The sequence below is a fragment of the Erinaceus europaeus genome, chromosome 23 (assembly GCF_950295315.1).
Source record: "Erinaceus europaeus chromosome 23, mEriEur2.1, whole genome shotgun sequence".
Lineage (NCBI taxonomy): Eukaryota > Metazoa > Chordata > Mammalia > Eulipotyphla > Erinaceidae > Erinaceus > Erinaceus europaeus.
This window is the reverse complement of record NC_080184.1, coordinates 10,472,313-10,491,796: the sequence shown is the minus strand read 5'-3', so window position 1 is coordinate 10,491,796 and position 19,484 is coordinate 10,472,313. Positions and strand designations below refer to the sequence as shown.

At 42.0% G+C, this 19,484-nt stretch overlaps 3 protein-coding genes across 4 annotated transcripts in view; 2 read left to right on the top strand and 1 right to left on the bottom strand.

Annotated features, from left to right (window-relative positions):
- LOC103127427 (zinc finger protein 709-like) overlaps positions 1–19,484 on the top strand; it is a 426,106-nt gene that overhangs the window by 39,449 nt on the left and 367,173 nt on the right. The window contains exon 1 of one of the 2 annotated variants that reach the window (XM_060181679.1): positions 8,810–8,939. The exons of the other annotated variant lie outside the window; for it this stretch is intronic. The gene's annotated coding sequence lies outside the window, so the exon portion shown is untranslated. Of the gene's footprint in view, positions 1–8,809; positions 8,940–19,484 lie in introns of those variants that run through there. 2 annotated transcript variants of the gene reach the window in all.
- LOC132535538 (zinc finger protein 850-like) overlaps positions 1–19,484 on the top strand; it is a 340,468-nt gene that overhangs the window by 39,464 nt on the left and 281,520 nt on the right. The gene's annotated exons all lie outside the window — the stretch shown is intronic.
- The window catches only part of ZNF317 (zinc finger protein 317), a 371,627-nt gene that overhangs the window by 287,441 nt on the left and 64,702 nt on the right, over positions 1–19,484 (bottom strand). The window lies entirely within an intron of this gene.

The following is a 19,484-nucleotide window of genomic DNA, read 5'->3' as shown; positions in this document are numbered from 1 at the left end:
TTATTAAGAACAATGAACCCACCTTCTCTGACCCATTTGGATGGAGCTAGAAGGAACTATGTTAAGTGAGATAAGCCAGAAAGACAAAAATGAGTATGGAATGATCCTACTCATAAATAGAAGTTGAGAAAGAAGAACAGAAAGGGAAATGCAAAGCAGAATTTGACTGAGTTTGGAGTATTGCACCAAAGTAAAGAACTCAGACCTTTGGTAGCAGGAATGGTATTAATATAGACTCCTATTAATTTATAGTCTTACAAATCACTATTTAGTCAATTGAGGGGATAATAGATTGAATGTTTCAAAGTTTTTGGTGCATAGATCTAAATAAAAATATCTTTAAAGATATGCTTAGATTGGACAAGGAGTATTCATATTATTCCTCTCAATTCATTGGGTAATGGCATGACCATCACTCAAAATTTCACAGTAGCATCCTATAAAGCCTATCAAATTATTGCCTGAGGCCAACAGCTACCATGCAAGTGGGCTGAAAGTATTGTCTGAGGAGATGTCAGAGTTGAGTATAGGAGTATAATGCTGAATCAGGGCATAGAGTAGGTCCCAAATGGAAGGAAAGTATAAAAATACTGTTAACCTTAAACCTTATCAATCAAACATGAAGACCCCAAATCTCATCTGCTCTATTATTATCTTTTTAAATTTTAAAAAATATTTATTTATTTTCCCTTTTGTTGCCCTTGTTCTATTATTACCTTTATGTTCCTGATTATTAAACAATTTGTTGTGCTTCATATCTTAAAGCTTTTCAGCCACCAAACTGCAGATGTTACAATGATGCCAACCTAACTTCCCTGGACAGTGGACCTTACCAATATGTCCTGGAACCCCACCTCCCCAGAGCCCTACCCCACTAGTGAAAGATAGAAACAGGCTGGGGGTATGGACACACCTTCCAAGACCCATGTCCAGCAGAGAAGCAATTACAGAAGCCAGAACCACCACTTTCTGCATCCCATAAAGAATTTTGGTCCATACTCTCAGAGGGATAAAAATAGGGAAGATTTCAATGGAGGGGATGGAGTATGGAATTCTGGTGGTGGTATATGAAATTGTACCCCTTCTAGCCCACAAACTTGCTGGTCTTTAAAAAAAAATCAAATTAAACAAACAAACAACAACAAAAACCGCTAGGAGTGTGGGCACCAGCTGCTGCTTGGTGAGAATAAGAGATGCTGGGGAGAGCTGTTCCCTGAGCCAGGCTCAGCAGTGGCTTCTCCTGCACCTGGCACCTCTCTTTCCTACCTGCCTTCCCAGTGGGGCTCCTTGGCTCCCCTACCCCCTCCCACCTGCCATTGCGGCTGAGAGTTCTAGCTGCTTTGTTGTGTGGACCCTGGGCATTGCTTGGAGTTCCAGCGCTGCTAGGAGATGCCACGAGGACAGAGGTAGGACCGCCGTGTCTGAGAAATGAAGCGAATTTTGGGGCTCAGGAGCCAGACAAGCGTCCATGTCCTTGAGGTTGATGACAGGAGTGGTTACCTCCTTGAAGATGCAGACATTAAAAAGATCCAGAAGGCTACCATTCTTGGCGACTCCGAAAAAATTAAAAATTTGTTAGGGCATTCAAAACACAAGTTAAACTCGAGAGACCAACAGAACAGGTAAGAGGTGGATTTGGGCTCATGTGCACCTACACCTCAGCCTAGGGGTGGAGCCTCCTGGGGGCATCTCACCCTGCCTTCTGGACCACAGCAGGATCCTGAGCCTCATCTGCTCTAAAGACAGCGGCTAGACAAGAATATTAGCTTTTGGCCTGATTCATACATACTCCTATAGGACACTTTACAGACATTTTCAAAATGAATTAACTAATAATTATAGAAACCAAGAGCATCAAGTATAATTATTTTATTTATTTTTATTTTATTTCATTTTATATTTCCCTCCAGGGTTACTGCTAGGGCTCAGTGCCTTCACTATGAATCCACTGCTCCTGGAGGCTATTTTTTTTTCCTTTTTTGTTGCCCTTGTTGTTTATCGTCATCGTCGTTGTTCTTATTGTTGTCATGCCGTCACTGTTGTCGAATAGGGCAAAGAAAGATCGAGAGAGAAAGGGAAGACAAATTGGGAGAGAGAAAAACACACACCTGCAGACCTGCTTCACCACTTGCGAAGCCAGGCCCCTGCAGGTGGGGGTCAGGGGTTCCAACCAGGATTCACAAGCATGTCCTTGAGCTGAGAGCCATGTGAGCTTAACACACTGCATTATCACCCGGTCCCTAATTATTTTATTTTTGACATATATATTCCTATACCATTATGTTATATGTTACAGAAAGATGCCTAAGAAGAATAACTCTCACAATAGATCAGCTCTTAGGCCAAATGTCCAATAGACACTAGTGTGTATTTTATGTCCCTGTGCATTTTCCCAACGGGCATTACAAGGAAACTTTGAAGTTGGATGGTGGCTCTGTATTGTTCTTGACTCACAAGAGTCATTGACTTAAGATGCTAGCCTTTCTTGTGTTTATCAATTTTTTTCATAAGCTGGACAAAAATATCAGGGTTTTAACATTTTTTAGTAATACCTGCTCCCTGTTTTTGATTCCTGTAATGAAATAAGAGATATTTGGGGGAACAGGCGGTGGTGCAACTGGTTGAGCATAGGTAGTACAGTGCGCAAGGACCCGGGTCTGAGTTCCTCGTCCCCATCTGCAGAGGGAAAGCTTTGCATGTGGTGAAGCAGGGCTGCACGTGTCTCCCTGTCTCTCTCCCTCTCTATCTCCCTGTTCTATCTCGGTTTCTGACTGTCTCTGTCAAATAAAGATAATGAAAAATATTAAAAAAAAAATAGGGACCAGGTTATGGCACACTTGGTTGAGTACACATGTTACAAAGTGCAAGGACCCAGGTTCAAGACCCCGGTCCCTACCTGCAGGGGGAAAGCTTCACAAGTGGTGAAGCAGACCTGTAAGTGTCTCTTTGTCTTTCCCCTTCTTTATCATACCCTTCCCTCTTAATTTATGGCTGTATCTATCCAATAAATAAATAAAAATAAGAAAAAAATTTTTTAAAATATATGGGAGCTCCCCATTGAAAATCTTAATAAAAAAATAAATATTTGAGATAGTAGACAAAGACCTTTAGAAGCATGAAAATCCATCATACATTCTGACAATCTGTTTATTTAGTTATGAAAAGTGGCACATGGAACAGAATAGAAAATGCCAAAACATCCAAATCTATGTCAGATATTAGAATTTGATACTGCTCGATTTCCATATTAATAAAAGAAGGTGAATTATTCATAAATCATGGAGAAATACCTGCTATCTCACAAAAACTACCTAGATTTTTGCATCTAATGCACATTGCAGATGGAACAGTAATAAAATCTTTTTTTTTTTTTTTTAATTTTTTTTAATATTTATTTTATTTATTTATTCCCTTTTGTTGCCCTTGTTGTTTTATTGTTGTAGTTATTATTGTTGTTGTTGTTGTTGGATAGGACAGAGAGAAATGGAGAGAGGAGGGGAAGACAGAGAGGAGGAGAGAAAGATAGACACCTGCAGACCTGCTTCACCGCCTGTGAAGTGACTCCTCTGCAGGTGGGGAGCCGGGGTTCGAACCAGGATCCTTATGCCGGTCCTTGTGCTTTGCGCCACCTGCGCTTAACCCGCTGCACTACAGCCCGACTCCCCGGAACAGTAATAAAATCTTTAAATGTACAAAATAAAAAAAATTATTAGAAGAGAGGGAGAGAGAGGCTGGGAGTATAGGTTGACCTACCAATGCCCATGTTCAGCAGGGAAGCAATTACAGGAAGCTAGACCTTCCACCTACTGTACCCCATAATGACCTTGCAACCATACTCCCAGAGAGATAAAGAATAGGACAGCTATCAAGGGAGAGGATTATATATGGAGTTCTGGGAGTGGGAACTATGTGGAATTGTACCCCTCTTATCCTATGATCTTGTCAATATTTCCATTTTACATATAATTAAATATAAATAGAAATTTTAGAAATAAGAGTATCAGAAGGAGACATCTTTTTCTTTGTTATGCTTCCTACACCTTTCCTAAAAACTATTTAAAATGCAAAGATACTGAAGGTTTATTTAGCATTAAAGTTTTTTAGTTTTTATTTTTTTTTACATTTATTTATTAATTTTCCCTTTTGTTGCCCTTGTTGTTTATCGTTGTTGTTGTTGTTGTTGTTGTTGTTATTGCTGTCATCGTTGTTGGATAGGACAGAGAGAAATGGAGAGAGGAGGGGAAGACAGAGAGGGGGAGAGAAAGATAGACACCTGCGGACCTGCTTCATCACCTGTGAAGCGACTCCCCTGCAGGTGGGGAGCCGGGGGCTCGAACCGGGATCCTTATGCCGATCTTTGTGCTTTGCGCCACCTGCGCTTAACCGGCTGAGCTACGCTCGACTCCCAGTTTTTATTTCTTATATATATATATATATATATTTTTTTTTTGCCTCCAGGGTTATTGTTGTGGCTTGGTGCCTGTACTATGACTCCACTGCTCCTAGAGGCTATGTTTTCCCTTTTTGTTGCCCTTGTTGTTTATCATTGTTGTTGTTATTATTGCTGTTGTTGAATAGGGCGGAGAGAAATTGAGAGAAGACAGGAAGACAGAGGGGAAATAAATAGACACCTGCAGACCTGCTTCACCACCTGTGAAGAGACCCTCCCCCCCCCCCATAGGTGGGGACCTGGGGGCTCAAACCAGGACCATGTGCATTTAACCAGCTGGGCTACTGCCTGGTCCCCTTATGATTTTTTTCTTTAAAATGAAATGTCTGTATTGGATGATGATACAAATAAAACATGGCTTCCATGCAAAAATACAAATACTTTGATTAATAACAGAACATCATTTTATAGCGAATCCTTTTAAGTCAGTAAGAACCAATTATATTTTGAAATTGGGAAAAGTTCTTTTATTTTTATGTATTTTTTATTTAATTGATTTAATAATTATTGACAAGATTGCAAAAGATAAGAGGGGTACAATTTCTCATAATTCTCACCACCAGAGTTCCATATCCCATTCTCTCCATCAGAAGAGATCCATTCACATTCTCCTTCTCCTTCTCCTTCTCCTTCTCCTTCTCCTTCTCCTTCTCCTTCTCCTTCTTCTTCATTTTATCTTCTTCTTTGCTTTGGTTCACTTTTATTAATATAACAAATCTTGAAAAAAAAAAGGAAAAGGAAAGAAGCAATATACTTCAGGGGCCGGGTGGTGGTGCACCTGGTTGAGTGCACATGTTACAGTGTGCAAGGACCCAGGTTTGAGTCCCCTTCCCCACCTGCAGGGGGAAAGCTCCACAAGCAGTGAAGCAGTGTCACAGGTATCTCTCTGTGTGTATCTCTATCTCCCTTTACCCTCTCAATTTCTGGCTGTCTCTATCTTATAAATAATGATAATAAAAAAAAATTTAACGGGGCCAGGTGGTGGTGCACCTAGTTGAGAGCACAGGTTACAGGGTGCAAGCACCTGGGTTTGAACCCCCGGCCCCCACCTGCAGGTGGGAAGTTTCACAAGTGGTGAATCAGGGCTGCAGGTGCCTCTCAGTCTCTCTCCCTCTCTATATCCCCTTCCCTCTCAATTTCTGGCTGTCTCTATCCAAATAAGTAAATAAAGATGATTTTTAAAAATATATATATATATATATTTCATTCAATAAGATAGAAATTGTGAGGAAAGGAGGAGATAGAGAGGGAGAGAGAAAGATGCACACCTGCAGTCCTGCTTCACCACTCATAAGCTGTTGCCTCTGCAGTCAGGGAATGGGTCTTGAACCTAGGTTCCTGTGCATGCTAATATGTGTGATCAACTGGGTACATAACTGCTTGTTCCCCCTTATTCTATATTTACTGAAACTATGGACCTTCTAAGGGCTAAACAACCAGTGCTAAACAGGACATGGTGGAGGCTGCAGGGCACTGAGCAACAGTGCTCAGCTCCCAGCCTAGTTGCCCTGTCTGGTGTCTTTCAGTTTTGTCTGGGTATACAACCCAGGATAAGGTTCTGATTCCAGAGCCAGAACCCTCACTCAAGGACAGAGCAGGACTCAACTCCAGCTCTGATATGAGGAGAATCAGTTCAACCCCAGGGGAAGCCATGCTGGAGGTTGAGGGCAGAGTCTGGTGTCCAGTCTACCTAAAAGGAGACAAGATAGGTGCTGGGGAAGCCTTTCTGCAGCTTAAGGCCTGGGATCCTATGAGGATGTGGAGGACTCAGCCAGAGACCTTGGCCTCAGGGCTCCTTCCAACTATATTCCTGCATCTTTGAAGCAGCCCCTCCACCTGCCAGCCCTGGGGACCCACACTCACCACCCTGCGCATGGCTCCTGGCTCTCAGCAGCATTCTTCTGCTGTCAGAGTCATCTTTCCATGAGCAGCTCCTTAGGGAGAGAAACAGGAGTTCTGGTGGCACAGGGGTGCATTCTCTGCTGTCTGAAAAGAGGAGTTTTGCTTTTTTTTTTTTTTTAAATTTAATGATGTATAATCAAATTTACCTTGTTTTCCAGCAGGACTATTGCTTCATTATATAAAAATAGTACCATCAGTGGAGAAAGTATTGGGCTCTCAAGCATGAGGTCCTGCAATCAATCCCTCAAAACATATGTACCAGAGTGTTGTCTGGTTCTTTCTCCTCTTTTCTCATTAATAAATATCTTTTAAAAATTGTACCATCAAACATATTGTACTGCAAAAATTAAGACAGTACTGTTGGTCTGGAACTACTGTTGGTATGCAACTACTTCTCCTCCACTGCCAATTATTTCCAGTAAATATCACTAAATACTGTGAACAGGCATGGTTGTGAGCATCTACATTATAATGAATTACGATATTAGTGCTGTCTTTGAATTACATTATTTTTCAGCTAGACATTCTCATAAAATTAGATATTATAACTGAAGACTGGTCTATATATAATCGGGTGTTATGGGAAAAAAAGAACTATGTCATGCTCGTATGCAATAGTTAATAAGTTAATGGGTAGCTTAACCCAGTAGCATTGCTGTAAGTAATTTCTCCTTCTATTGCTCTTCTTAGAAGTTGTTAATTAAAGTCTAATAGCTATGAATAATTTAAAGCACCTGTGCTAGATTTTTCTTTTTTTAACCTGAGCACTGATCAACCCTGCCTTATGGTGGTGAGGAGGAGGTCTGAACCTGGGACTTTGGAGCCTCAGGCTTAACAATCTGTTTTTATAACCATTATGCTATCTACCCCATCCTCCTTGATAGAGTTGAGGTATTATTATTTGTTTTTTTTACTAAAGCACTGGTCAGGCCAGCCTTATGGTGGTATAGGGATTGAACCTGGGACTTTGGAGGCTCAGGCATGAGAGACTCTTTGCATAACCATTATGCCACTACCCCCACAATTTCATGTATTTTTCATATGCTTCCTCACTCATTAGATCATCCAGTTCTGAAGGATGACTCCCTGTCATCTTGATCAGCCACCCATCTATATAATAAGATTTATTCCTGAGTCCTGGATTTTCTCCAGGAGTCCCATTAATTTCAGTTACTTTATCCTGGTAGAGGTGTGTGTTGGAGGGCAGCTTAGGGAAAGCAGCACCCCTCCCTCTGCATCATGGAGGAAACTAGAGGGACAGAGGCAGAAGACAGAAGCACCACTGCCTCCCTACCAGACTGCAAAAAAAAAAAAAAAAAGTCACAAAATGCTGATGTGGGATCACCTAAAGACACATCCCCTGAGGCTCCTGCCCTTCCCCAAGAAACTTTAGAGCTTGCAAGACCCGGAGGTTCTGGCCTCCCTCTCTCTTAGTCTCAGTGTATCCATGCTACATGGCTTGTGCTTCCTTTTTTCCTGCCCTTACTTCCTCACAATAATTTTTCATCACCCTGAAATATGACTGGCTCTCTTGCAATTTCCCTGTCAGAGTCAGTCTGGAATTCCTGCAGGAGGGAACAAGAATGGTCCCAGTTAGCTACTGTCTCCCCCTTAACAGTGAGTCTAGTTAAGTAGCAGCTTGTGCACTTTGCAAAGTAGCAAAGTCATCTGTTCCATTTGGTCTCAAGTTCAGGTAGACTACACTAAGCCACATCTTCCAAAGCTTCCTGTGCAACACTGCTGAAACCGGACCTGCCAATATACATGGATATCTTCGCCCACCCTGTCCAATGCTTGACGTCTCATCACCCAATCTGGTCCCCTAAGCCTACACTGAACTTCTCTGTTCCAGTCTCTTGGAAACAGAGCTGGCAGTCAGCTGAGGTAAAGAACAAACACCTCATCACAGACCCCTGCGAGCGTCAACCCGGCTTTGACCTAGCACGTTATGATTGGGCCCTCCTCAATCGCTATCGAACAGGCCATGGCCGGTTCGCCGCTATGTTCCAATGGCTGGGGAGCCAGAGACGACCCGAACTGCCCCTGTGGCTCCAGACAGACTAGGACCCACATAGTCAATGACTGCCACCTCTCCAGATTCAAAGGAGGTCTCGAAACTTTACATCAGGCTCAACCTGACGCTGTTGACTGGCTACGGAAGAAGGGCAAACGCTAGAAGAAGAAGCTGCTGAATCTTCTAGAAGACTATTTAGGAGAAAGATCCAGCCATTTCTGGTTTTCAGTGTTCCGCAGGCACACCCTCTAGAGAAGCTGATAGGACAGTATTCCTGTCACTTAGAAAGCTCTGCTGTTGATTGGGTTTAAACATTATGCAATCAGAAGAGGAGTAGTGTGAGCATGGCAAGGGCTTCATCCAATCAACTGTGAGACAGTGGGCATGAACCAATCTGGGCTGTCGGTGGGTGGTGCAGACAGTCTAGGCCAGAAGACACTCCAGGAAGTAAGACCCACTAGCGATCCGTCCTGTGTTTCTGGGAGCCCCACTTTCCTCTGTGTTTCTCTCCGTTTCTGCTGATTTGCACTTTGGAGAGGAGACGTCAGGAAGTTCAGCACTGGATGGAGTATGGTAAGTGTCCCTCATTGAGGCTGAGTTTGGGAGGGGTAACTTAAGTCTTCCCAAAATATTCTGGAATGCAGCCTCGTGTCTGGGCCTCTCTCTGGTCAGTCCGCCATATCCACCCCGAGACTGGATTCCTCTTGTGCTGTCCCGATTCTTGTGGGGGAACTAAACACAGGGCGCTCTATGGAGAGGGGGTGAGATCACTCCTGCTTTCCCTCCCCCGCTTGTGTGTGTCAGTGATGCAGTTTCTTGGTCCAGTCTCCTTCCCTACTGAGTGTCTTAGGGTCTGGCCCAAGGTGAGGAGAGCAAGGAAGGAAGGACCTGCTGACCCCAGGCAAGATGGTCACGTTGGGGAGTCAACATAATTATTTCTTACCTTTATTTTTCTTCTTTTAAATATTTATTTATTTTCTTTCTTGTTACCCTTGTTGTTTTATTGTTGTAGTTATTGTTACTGGATAGGACAGAGAGAAATGGAAAGGAAGGGAAGACAGAGATGGGGAGAGAAATATAGACACCTGCAGACCTGATTCACAGCTTGTGAAGTGACTTTCCTGCAGGTGTGGAGCCGGGGCTCAAACCGGGATCCTAATGCTGGTTCTTGAGCTTTGCGCCAGTTGCGCTGAACCCATTGACCTAACGCCCGATCCCCTACTTTTATTTTTCTTAGTGATAAATTGTAGATTTGTGTTAAATTATCCCTGGATCAGCTTCATTTGAATCCAGCTTCATTTGAATCCACTTCATTTGAAGTGTTTCAGAATTGTCCTGTCTTGTAATAAGGCTGTCAGTGAATCCTATAGTTTTTTTTTTTTTTTTTTTACCCAGAGCACTGTTCAGCTCTGGTTTATGGTAGAGAGGGGGATTCAACCTGGGACTTTGAAGCCTCAGGCATAAGACTTTGTTTGCATAACCATTATGCTATCTTCCCTCTGCCTGTTGGAGAATCCTAAGCAGTCCCCCACCTTAACGTCAGGGCCATGAAGAGATGCTTGAAGAGTGTTCACACACTTATAGTGGCCTCATTGTAGTGTGCAGAAATTGAGAATATGGGGTCCTGCTCACTGCCTGTTCCAAGCTGGGAAACAGAATTTGTTATTGTTTTTTTTGTTCCTCATAATTTTATCATAACACTGTTCGTTTCTGATTTTCGATAATCTGGAGATTGAACCAGAGACTTGGGTGTCTCACTTGAAAGTGATTTGCATACCCACCCTACTAATTAGCTCAGCTACTTGTAGTTATATTAAATAATATTTTTATTGATTAATTTTGGCTAGATTCAGGGAGAAACTTGAATGGTAGTGCAGGATAGAAAGGGAAAGATAGGGGGCTGTGCAGTAGAGCAGCAGGTTATGTGCATGTGTAGGGAAGCACAAGGACCAGAATAAGGATCCCAGTTTGAGCCCCAGGCTCCCCACTTGCAGGGGTGTCACCTCACAAGTGGTGAAGCAGGTGTGCAAGTGTCTATATTTATCTTCCCCTTTCTGCCTTCCCCTATCTCAATTTCTCTGTGTCCTATCCAACAATGACAACAATGATAAACAAGGGAAACAAAATGGGGTGGGGAGCCTCCCAGGAGCAGTCTATTTGTAGTGCAGGCCTAAGCAACAATCCTGGAGATAATAACAAAACAAAATAAATCAAAACAAAAAAATAAGGGGATGGAGAGACACACATATAGTGCTGCAGCTCCAGTCTTTACTCTTTTCCACCATCATAGACCAGAAGTTGAACCCAGGAAGTGAGCAGAGCAATGTGTGTACTCAGCCAGGTCCACTATCACCATTTGGCATCTATAATAGGTTTTCCCCCCTTTTTTTGCCCTTGTTGTTTTATTGTAGTTATTCTCGTTGTCCTTGTTGGATAGGAGATTGAGAAATGGAGAGAGGAGGGGAAGACAGAGAAGAGGAGAGAAAGACAGACACTGCAGACTTGCTTCACTCCCTGTGAAGTGACTCCCCTGCAGGTGGGGAGCCAGGGACTCGAACTGGGATCCTTAATGCTGGTCCTTGAGCTTTGCGCCATGTGTCCTTAACCTGCTGTGCTACTGTGTGACTACTCCCTTCTCACACAGAGTATGGATCGCACCATACTAATCTTTCTCTTTCTCACCTATCTCACTTAACACAATTCCTTCTAGCTCCATCCAAGATGAGTCAAAAAATGCAGTCATATTTTCACTTATATAGAGAGACAGAATGTTAAACAAACACTGAGCCATGCACAAAGCAAGAGAGGCATTCTGCATAGTGAACTTCTGCTCTTCCTCAGGCCACCAGCATAAATTTAATAATTGGATCCTAATTATCTCTCCCCAACCTGATACTGCTGCCTAGGGTTATCTAGTTTTTCCTTGATGCCCCACACCAGATCAGTGGGCTAGTGCAAACTCAGACCCCCACATTCAAGCTGGGACAGGAGTCTGTACTTTACACCCCTGGATCCATGGATAATTAGACTCAAACCCCAAAGGTATCCATGCTGGCATACAATTGAGGGCAGAGCCTGGTGTGTGTTCCCAAAGTGGGAACACAGCAGGTCTTGGGGACCTAGTCACAGCAGAGGAGACACAGTAGGGTGACTTTAATCCCCTAGGCTGCTTCCAGACAAGTCCTGTTATTTTTGAGACAACAGTTCTTGATTTTCATTCTTGGCTCCAACATACATCATCTTCCTCCCAAGTTCCTTGCTGTCTTCAGTGCAGTCTGAGCAGGGCTTGGAGAGAAAAGCAGGAACTGGCCTGACTCAGGGGCACCCTGTATGCTCTCTAGAATGTTTAAATTGTTTTCTGCTGGCATTTTCACCTCTTTTTCATGATTTCCTGTTACTACTATTCTCCCAGCTCACCCTCTTTAGAAACAGCTCTCCTGCCATATAGCCAGGTCAATGCTTCATTCAATATTATTTTGACTTTCTGATTCCTATTTCCAGGATTGAGGCACTAAAGCAATGCTGTGGTCAGAATCCTTATGAGTGTGAGAATAGCTCCATCTATTTAGAATCTAGGCTTTGGCCAGTGCTCTTTCCAGTCTGGGCTGCTTATGGGTAGTGCTTGCAACTGAAGAAAGTCACTCTAGAAAGTAAGTGCTGCTTCTCAATGTGCACAGGGTCCTTGCTTCTTCCATTTGGTTGCACATGTCTCCTGCTAATTCACTTCTTGAGGAGGACACTTCAGTGACTCCAGAGTCTGGATGTAATCATGTGACTGGTGAGTCTCAGCCTCCTGAGCTTAGATAGAAAAGGTTGCTTCAGAGAGGCTCCAATACTTCCCATAGCAGCCATGTGTCTGAGGTCACTATTCCCCCCCTTTTAAGATTTTTTTTTAATTTTTATTTAAGAAAGGATTAATGAACAAAAACATAAGGTAGGAGGGGTACAACTCCATACAATTCCCATCACCCAATCTCCATAACCCACCCTCTCCCATGATAGCTTTCCCATTCTCTAGCCCTCTGGGAGCATGGACCCAGGGTTGTTGAGGGTTGCAGAAGGTAGAAGGTCTGGCTTCTGTAATTGCTTCCCCGCTGAACATGGGCGTTGACTGGTCAGTCCATACTCCCAGTTGCCTCTCTCTTTCCCTAGTAAGGTGTGTCTCTGGAGAAGCAGAGCTCCAGGACACATTGGTGGGGTCTTCAATCCAGGGAAGCCTGGCCAGCATCCTGGTGGCATCTGGAACCTGGTGATTGAAAAGAGAGTTAACATACGAAGCCAAACAATTTGTTGAGCAATCATGGATCCCAAGCTTGGAATAGTGGAGAGGAAGTGTTAGGGAGGTACTCACTGCAAACTCTAATGTACTTCTGCTTTCAGGTACATATTTTGCAGTAGTTTATGGATACGTGTGAACATAAGCTCTCTCTCACAGAAACTGGTGTATATCTAGGTTATGGGACTTTGTTATTAAGTGAACTACCTGAGATAAAATTAGAGTGTACTATAAAAGGAAAGGTCTCACCCGAGTAATGAAGCCGAAGGGTTGTCATTCCACATGTGAAGTCTCTGGACACAGTCTGAGGTGAAGCATGTTGAGGTGGCAATCATTGCGTTGGTTAGGTTGTGATCAGCGGATGCAATATTATTTGGTTTGGATTGGGAGACACATATGGGCAAGTGGGCCCTGTCCAAGGGTTCCAGGACTGGGGGAAGTAGGGCTCTATAGTGGAGATGTGAGGTTCCTGCTGTCTTAGGGTTCAAAAAGACAATCGATAGTTAATGTTATCATCACATTATTTGGTAATTGGGTTAACTTTGAAAAGTCCTTTTGTTATGGTTTGCTGTACATTATCCAGTATCTTGTATATAGCTCTGCTATTGGATGCTTCTAATCTACTTGGTCTAGGCTTTTGAGAGAGTCCGCATATCAAATATACAGCCTATATATTAAAAGGATTCAGTTTGTGTTTTGAGAAACTTTGAGACATACAACTGATTTTCCCCCTCTCATATTAATTAACTACTGATTTATAAGTCTACATTTTGCTAGGAGTGTACATAAACACCATTCCCACCACCAAAAGACTGTGACCCATCCCTCCCACCCACTCCCACCCCCCACTGGCCCAGGAAGATGCATGTCTACCCCTCACCACAGGGTTTTTACTTTGGTGCCCTACTTACAATTTGATCAGGTCCTGCTTTTAGTTTCTCTTTCAGATCTTCTTACTCAACTTCTTTTGATGAGTGGGATCATCCCATACTCATCTTTATCTTTCTGACTTAGTTCACTTAACATAATTCCTTCTAGCTCTGTCCAAGATGGGTCAGAGAAGGTGGGTTCATTGTTCTTGATAGCTGCATAGTATTCCATTGTGTATATATACCACAGCTTTCTCAGCCACTCATCTGTTGTTGGGCACCTGGGTTGCTTCCAGGTTTTAGCTATTATGAATTGTGCTGCTATGAACATAGGAGTACACACCTCTTTTTGGTTGGGTGTTATGGAGTCTTTGGGGTATAACCCGAGGAGAGGAATTACTGGATCACATGGAAGGTCCATGTCTAGCCTTCTGAGAGTTTTCCAGACTGCTCTCCACAGAGGCTGTACCCATTTACATTCCCACCAGCAATGTAAAAGGGTTCCTCTGTCCCTACATCCTCTCCAGCATTTGTTGCTGCTGTCCTTTTTGATGTATGCCATTCTTACAGGAGTGAGGTGGTATCTTAGTGTTGTCTTAATTTGCATTTGTCTGACAATCAGTGATCTAGAGCAGTTTTTCATATGTTTTTTAGCCTTTTGGATCTCCTCTGATGTGAATGTTTTGTTCATATCCTCTGCCCATTTTTGGATGGGGTCATTTGCTTTTTTGGTGCTATGTTTGCTGAGCTCTTTATATATTTTGGTGATTAGTTTCTTGTCTGATGTCTGGCATGTGAAGATCTTCTCCCATTCTGTGAGGGGTCTTTCTTTTTGTTTAATAGTTTCTTTGGATGTGCAGAAGCTTTTCAATTTGATGTAGTCCCATTGGTTTGTTTCTGCTTTAGTCTTCCTTGCAATTGGGTTTGATTCATCAAAGATGTCCTTGAGGTGTATGTGGGAAAGTGTTTTACCAATGTTTTCCTTATTGGCTGGCCTGCTAAAGGCAGAAAATCCTATTGTTTCCAGGAGATGTGTTCAGATGTGTTCAGAGCTCAGCTGCTAGCAGCTTCTCAGTCTGCCATCTTCCGGTAACCCCCCCCCCCCTCCAGACTTTTTTTTAAAGGATTTCTCGAAAATGAAAACTAGCTGCAAGTCCTTTGATCCAATGAGAGCTATACTCAAGAAGTCTTTGGATCCGCCCTCAGGGTCGCGGTGGTCCCTGGAGACTCCCAAGAGAAAGCCCCCGAGCTACAGTGCTCCCTCCGGGTCCTCTGCCCGCTGCCCAGCAGCGCTCTGCAACCGGCGGAGGAGTTGCCTTCCCGGGCGGAGGACAATGCCCGGCCCACCCACCTTGCCCGGCGCCACCTGGGAAGTCTCTAGCAGCCACCCGCTAGTTCGTGCCACCTTTACTCTAATTCTTAACCCAAATTAAGTTATAATCACCACCTTGGTGTCACCGATATGGCCCCTTATTGACTGGCCTGCTAAAGGCAGAAAATCCTACCGTTTCCAGAAGATGTGATTGGAGCTCATGCCGCTAGCGGCTTCTCAGTCCGCCATCTTCCGGGAACCCTCAAGATTTTTTTTTTTATTCATAAGAAATATAGGAGGAGGGAGAAATAAACTTACATCACCATGATATATATGCTGTCCAGGATTGAACTCAGGACATCTCATTTGAAAGTCCACAGCTTTATCCATTGTGCCACCTCCTGGACTACCCTTCCTTATTTCTAACCCAATGATCCATCTTAGGCCTCAGTGTGGATTCCTATGACCTGTCTTGGCTACTCCTGAGGTTCTCAATTCAGTGTGGTCGGTTGGCAACAAGGGGCTGCCTATTAATGTCTTTATTCTCTATTTTTGTATTTCTTTATTCATTTCATAATCTTTTAAAGTTTTTTTTCTTTCTTTCTTTTCTCCTTTCTTTCTTTTTTAAAATATTTATTTTATTTATTTATTTCCTTTTGTTGCCCTTGTTGTTTTTTATTGTTGTAGTTATTATTGTTGTTGTTGTTGTTGGATAGGACAGAGAGAAATGGAGAGAGGAGGGGAAGACAGAGAGGAGGAGAGAAAGATAGACACCTGCAGACCTGATTCACCATCTGTGAAGTGACTCCCCTGCAGGTGGGGAGCCGGGGTTCGAGCCGGGATCCTTATGCCGGTCCTTGTGCTTTGCGCCACCTGTGCTTAGCCTGCTGCACTACAGCCTGACTCTCTCTTTAGGTTTTTCTATGTATACTATTGTCATCTGAAAATAGGGAGAGTTTGACTTCTTCTCTTCCAATCTGTATCCCTTTAATTCCTTGCTCCTGCCTGCTTGCTACAACAAGAACTTCCAACACTATGTTGAATAGTAATGGTGATAGTGGGCAGCCCTGTCTAGTACCTGATCCGAGGGCAAATGCTTCCAGTTTTTCACCATTGATATGATGTTGGCTGTAGGTTTGCTATATATAGAGTTTGCTATCCTCATGAATTTTCCATCTATTCCCATTTTTGTAGTGTTTTGTTCATAAAGGGATGTTGTATAGTGTCAAAGGCTTTCCTGCATCTATTGATATGACCATGTGTTTGATGTGGTGGATCATGTTGATTGATTTACGTATATTAAACCATCCTTGCATACCTGGGATAACCCCACATGGTCATGATGAACAATCTTTTTAATATACTGCTGTATCCGGTTGGGTAGAATTTTGTTCAATATTTTCGCATCGATGTTCATCAGAGATATTGGTCTGTAGTTTTCGTTTTTGCTTGTGTCCCTGTCTGCTTTTGGTATCATGGTGATGTTGGCTTCATAGAAGCTGGCAGGGAGTATTCCAATGTCTTCAATCTTCTGGAAGACTTTTTAAAGTAGAGGTATTAGTTCTTCTTTGAAGGTTTTGTTTGTAGAATTCATTTGAAAAACCATCTGGTCCATGACTTTTATTTTTGGGAAGATTTTTGATAACTGTTTCAATTTCATTAGCTGTGATGGGCCTATTCATGTTATCTAATTCCTCTTTACTTAATTTTGGAAGTTGGTAGGTATCTAAAAATCTTCCATTTCTTCCAGGTTCTCTAGCTTGGTGGCTTAAAGTTGTTCATAGAAACCTTGCATGATATGTTGAATTTCTGGAGTGTCTGTTGTGATATCTCCTCTTTCATTTAGTATACAGTTTTTTTGCGTCTTCTTCCTCTTTTGTTTTGTGAGTCTGGCTAATGGTTTGTCGATTTTGTTCACTCTTTCGAAGAACCAACATTTACTTTCATTAATCTTTTGTATGGTTTTCTTATTTTCAATGTTATTGATTTCTGCCCTAACTCTAGTGATTTCTGTCCTTCTGGTTGCTTTAGGGTTCCTTTGTTCTTCTTCTTCTAGGTCTTTAATATGTGCATTCAGGCTGTTTATTTGTGCTTTTTCTAGTTTCTGAATGTGTGCTTGTATGGCTATGAACTTCCCTCTCAGTACTGCCTTAGTTGTGTCCCAAATATTTTGACAGCTTGTGTCTTCATTTTCATTGACCTGTTGAAACATTTTGATTTCTTGCTTGATTTTCTCTTTTACGCAGAAGTTGTTAAGAAGTATACTGTTGTGTTTCCACATTTTGGGGCTATTCCTAATCTTTTGTTGATTGTTAAGTGTTAGTTTAGTTCCACTGTGGTCTGAGAAGATGCTTGGGATTATTTCAATGCTCTTGAATTTGCTGATGCTGTCTTTGTGGTCATCCTTGAGAATGACCCATGTGGAACTGAGTAAAATGTATATTCCAGTTTCTTGTGATTAATGACTCTGAAAATGTCCAATAGTTCTAGTTTCTCTATCTGTTCATTTTACTCCCTTATGTCTTTGTTGATTTTCTGCCTAGATGATCTGCCAAGTTGAGAGAGTGGGGTATTTAAGTCCTCTACTATGACTGTGTTGCTGTTAATATATTACTGTAGCTCTTTCAGTAGACGTTTGATGTATTTACACGGCTTCTCATTGGGTGCATAGATGTTAATAATTAAGTCCGCTTGATTGACTGATCCACTGAGCATTAAGTAGTGTCCATTTGTATTTTTTTTACTTTCTTTTTTATTTATTTATTATTTATTTATTTATTCCGTTTTGTTGCCCTTGTTGTTTTATTGTTGTAGTTATTATTGTTGTCATTGTTGTTGGATAGGAGAAAGAGAAATGGAGAGAGGAGGGGGAAGACAGAGAGAGGGAGAGAAAGATAGACACCTGCAGACCTGCTTCACTACTTGTGAAGCAACTCTCCTGCGGATAGAGAGCCGGGGCTTAAACCGGGATCCTTACTCTGGTCCTTGTGCTTTGTGCCACCTGCACTTAACCCACTGCGCTACAGCCCGACTCCCCATTTGTATTTTTTTTTAAATCTTATCTATTTTAAAGTCTATTCTTTCAGATATGAGAATAGCTCTTCAAGCTCTTTTTTGTGGTCCATTGGCTTGTATGATAGTTTTCCAGCCTTCACTTTGAGCCTGTGTTTGTCTTGTTGAGTTAGGTGGGCCTTGTTGCTTTTTATTGTTGTTGTATTTATTACTGTTTTTGTTCCTGATGACATTATTGTTAGACAGGGCAGAGAGAAATGGAGAGAGGAGGGGAAGTCAGAGAGGGGGATAGAGATGGACACCTACATAACTGCTTCAGTGCTTGTGAAGTAACTCCATTGCATTTGGGGAGCTAGGGGCTCAAACCCAGATCCTACAGCTCAACCTTGCACTTTGGTCATGTTCACTTAGCCCACCACCTAACTCACTGTCCCCCTTTAAATATGGTTGTTTCTTTACCCCACTGAATTCTGTGAGTGCATATATTGGTTACTATCCCTTTACCTGATGTCTGTCATGTAAATTTTTTTTTTCATTTGATACTGTGTCTGTCAAGCTAATGGCACCATTTATTATGTAAAATATTTGAAGTTTTATTTAGTTCCATTGGTAATTTTTTCCCCTTTTTTTATTCTTGCTATTGAGATCTATATAGGCTCTATAGTGGAAATGTGAGGATCCTGCTGACTTAGGGTTCAAGACGACAATGCATAGTTATTGTTATCATCACATTATTTGGTAATTGTTTTAACTTTTAAAGGTCCCTTTGTTAGGACTTGCTGTACAATATCAAACATCTTCTATGTAGCTGTGCCACCAGTTGCTTCTGTTCGCCCTGTTCTAGGCTTTTGAGAGAGTCAACATATCAAAGACTCAGCCTCACCATCTCTTGTTTTTTTGTGATGCATAGAGAAATGGTGCTCATGCTACAGTTATAATACCAATCATTATATCACCTTATAGGCCATGAATGTAATGTATTTTATGAACAAGTTACCTAATATATGTTTGCAGATTAATCAGTGATTTTATAAAATTGAGAGTGGATGTCTAATATTTTGTCAGTATGAAGTGTTTTTTTAATTTTATAGATGTTCCCTTTTGTTGCCCTTGTCTTTTTTTTTTTGTTCTTTTTTTTTGTAGTTATAATTTTTTGTAGTTATTATTATTGTCATTGACTGAGAGAAATAGAGAGAGGAGGGGAAGACAGAGAAAGGGATAAAAAGACGTATTTAGACCTGCTTCACTGCTTGCAAATCAATCTCTCTGCAGGTGCAAATCAACCTCTCTGTAGGTGCGAAGCTAGGGTCTTGAACCATTATCATTATGCTGGTCCTTGTGCTTCACACCATGAGTACTTAACCTGCTACAGTACTGCCCGACTCCCTGAAGTGTTTTCTCACAAAAATATGCTTCATATATTTTAGTGCTCAGTGACCTATGAAGATATAACTGTGGTATTCACTCAAGAGGAGTGGACACTATTAAATCCTTCAGAGAAGAAACTCTACAGAGATGTGTTGTGGGAAAACCATAGGAATTTTCTCTCAATAGGTAATTATAATCTTCATTCATTCATTTGTCAATTAGAAGAAATATTTGTCCACCACTGTTCACCATTGTAAATTTAATATATATAAATGATTTGT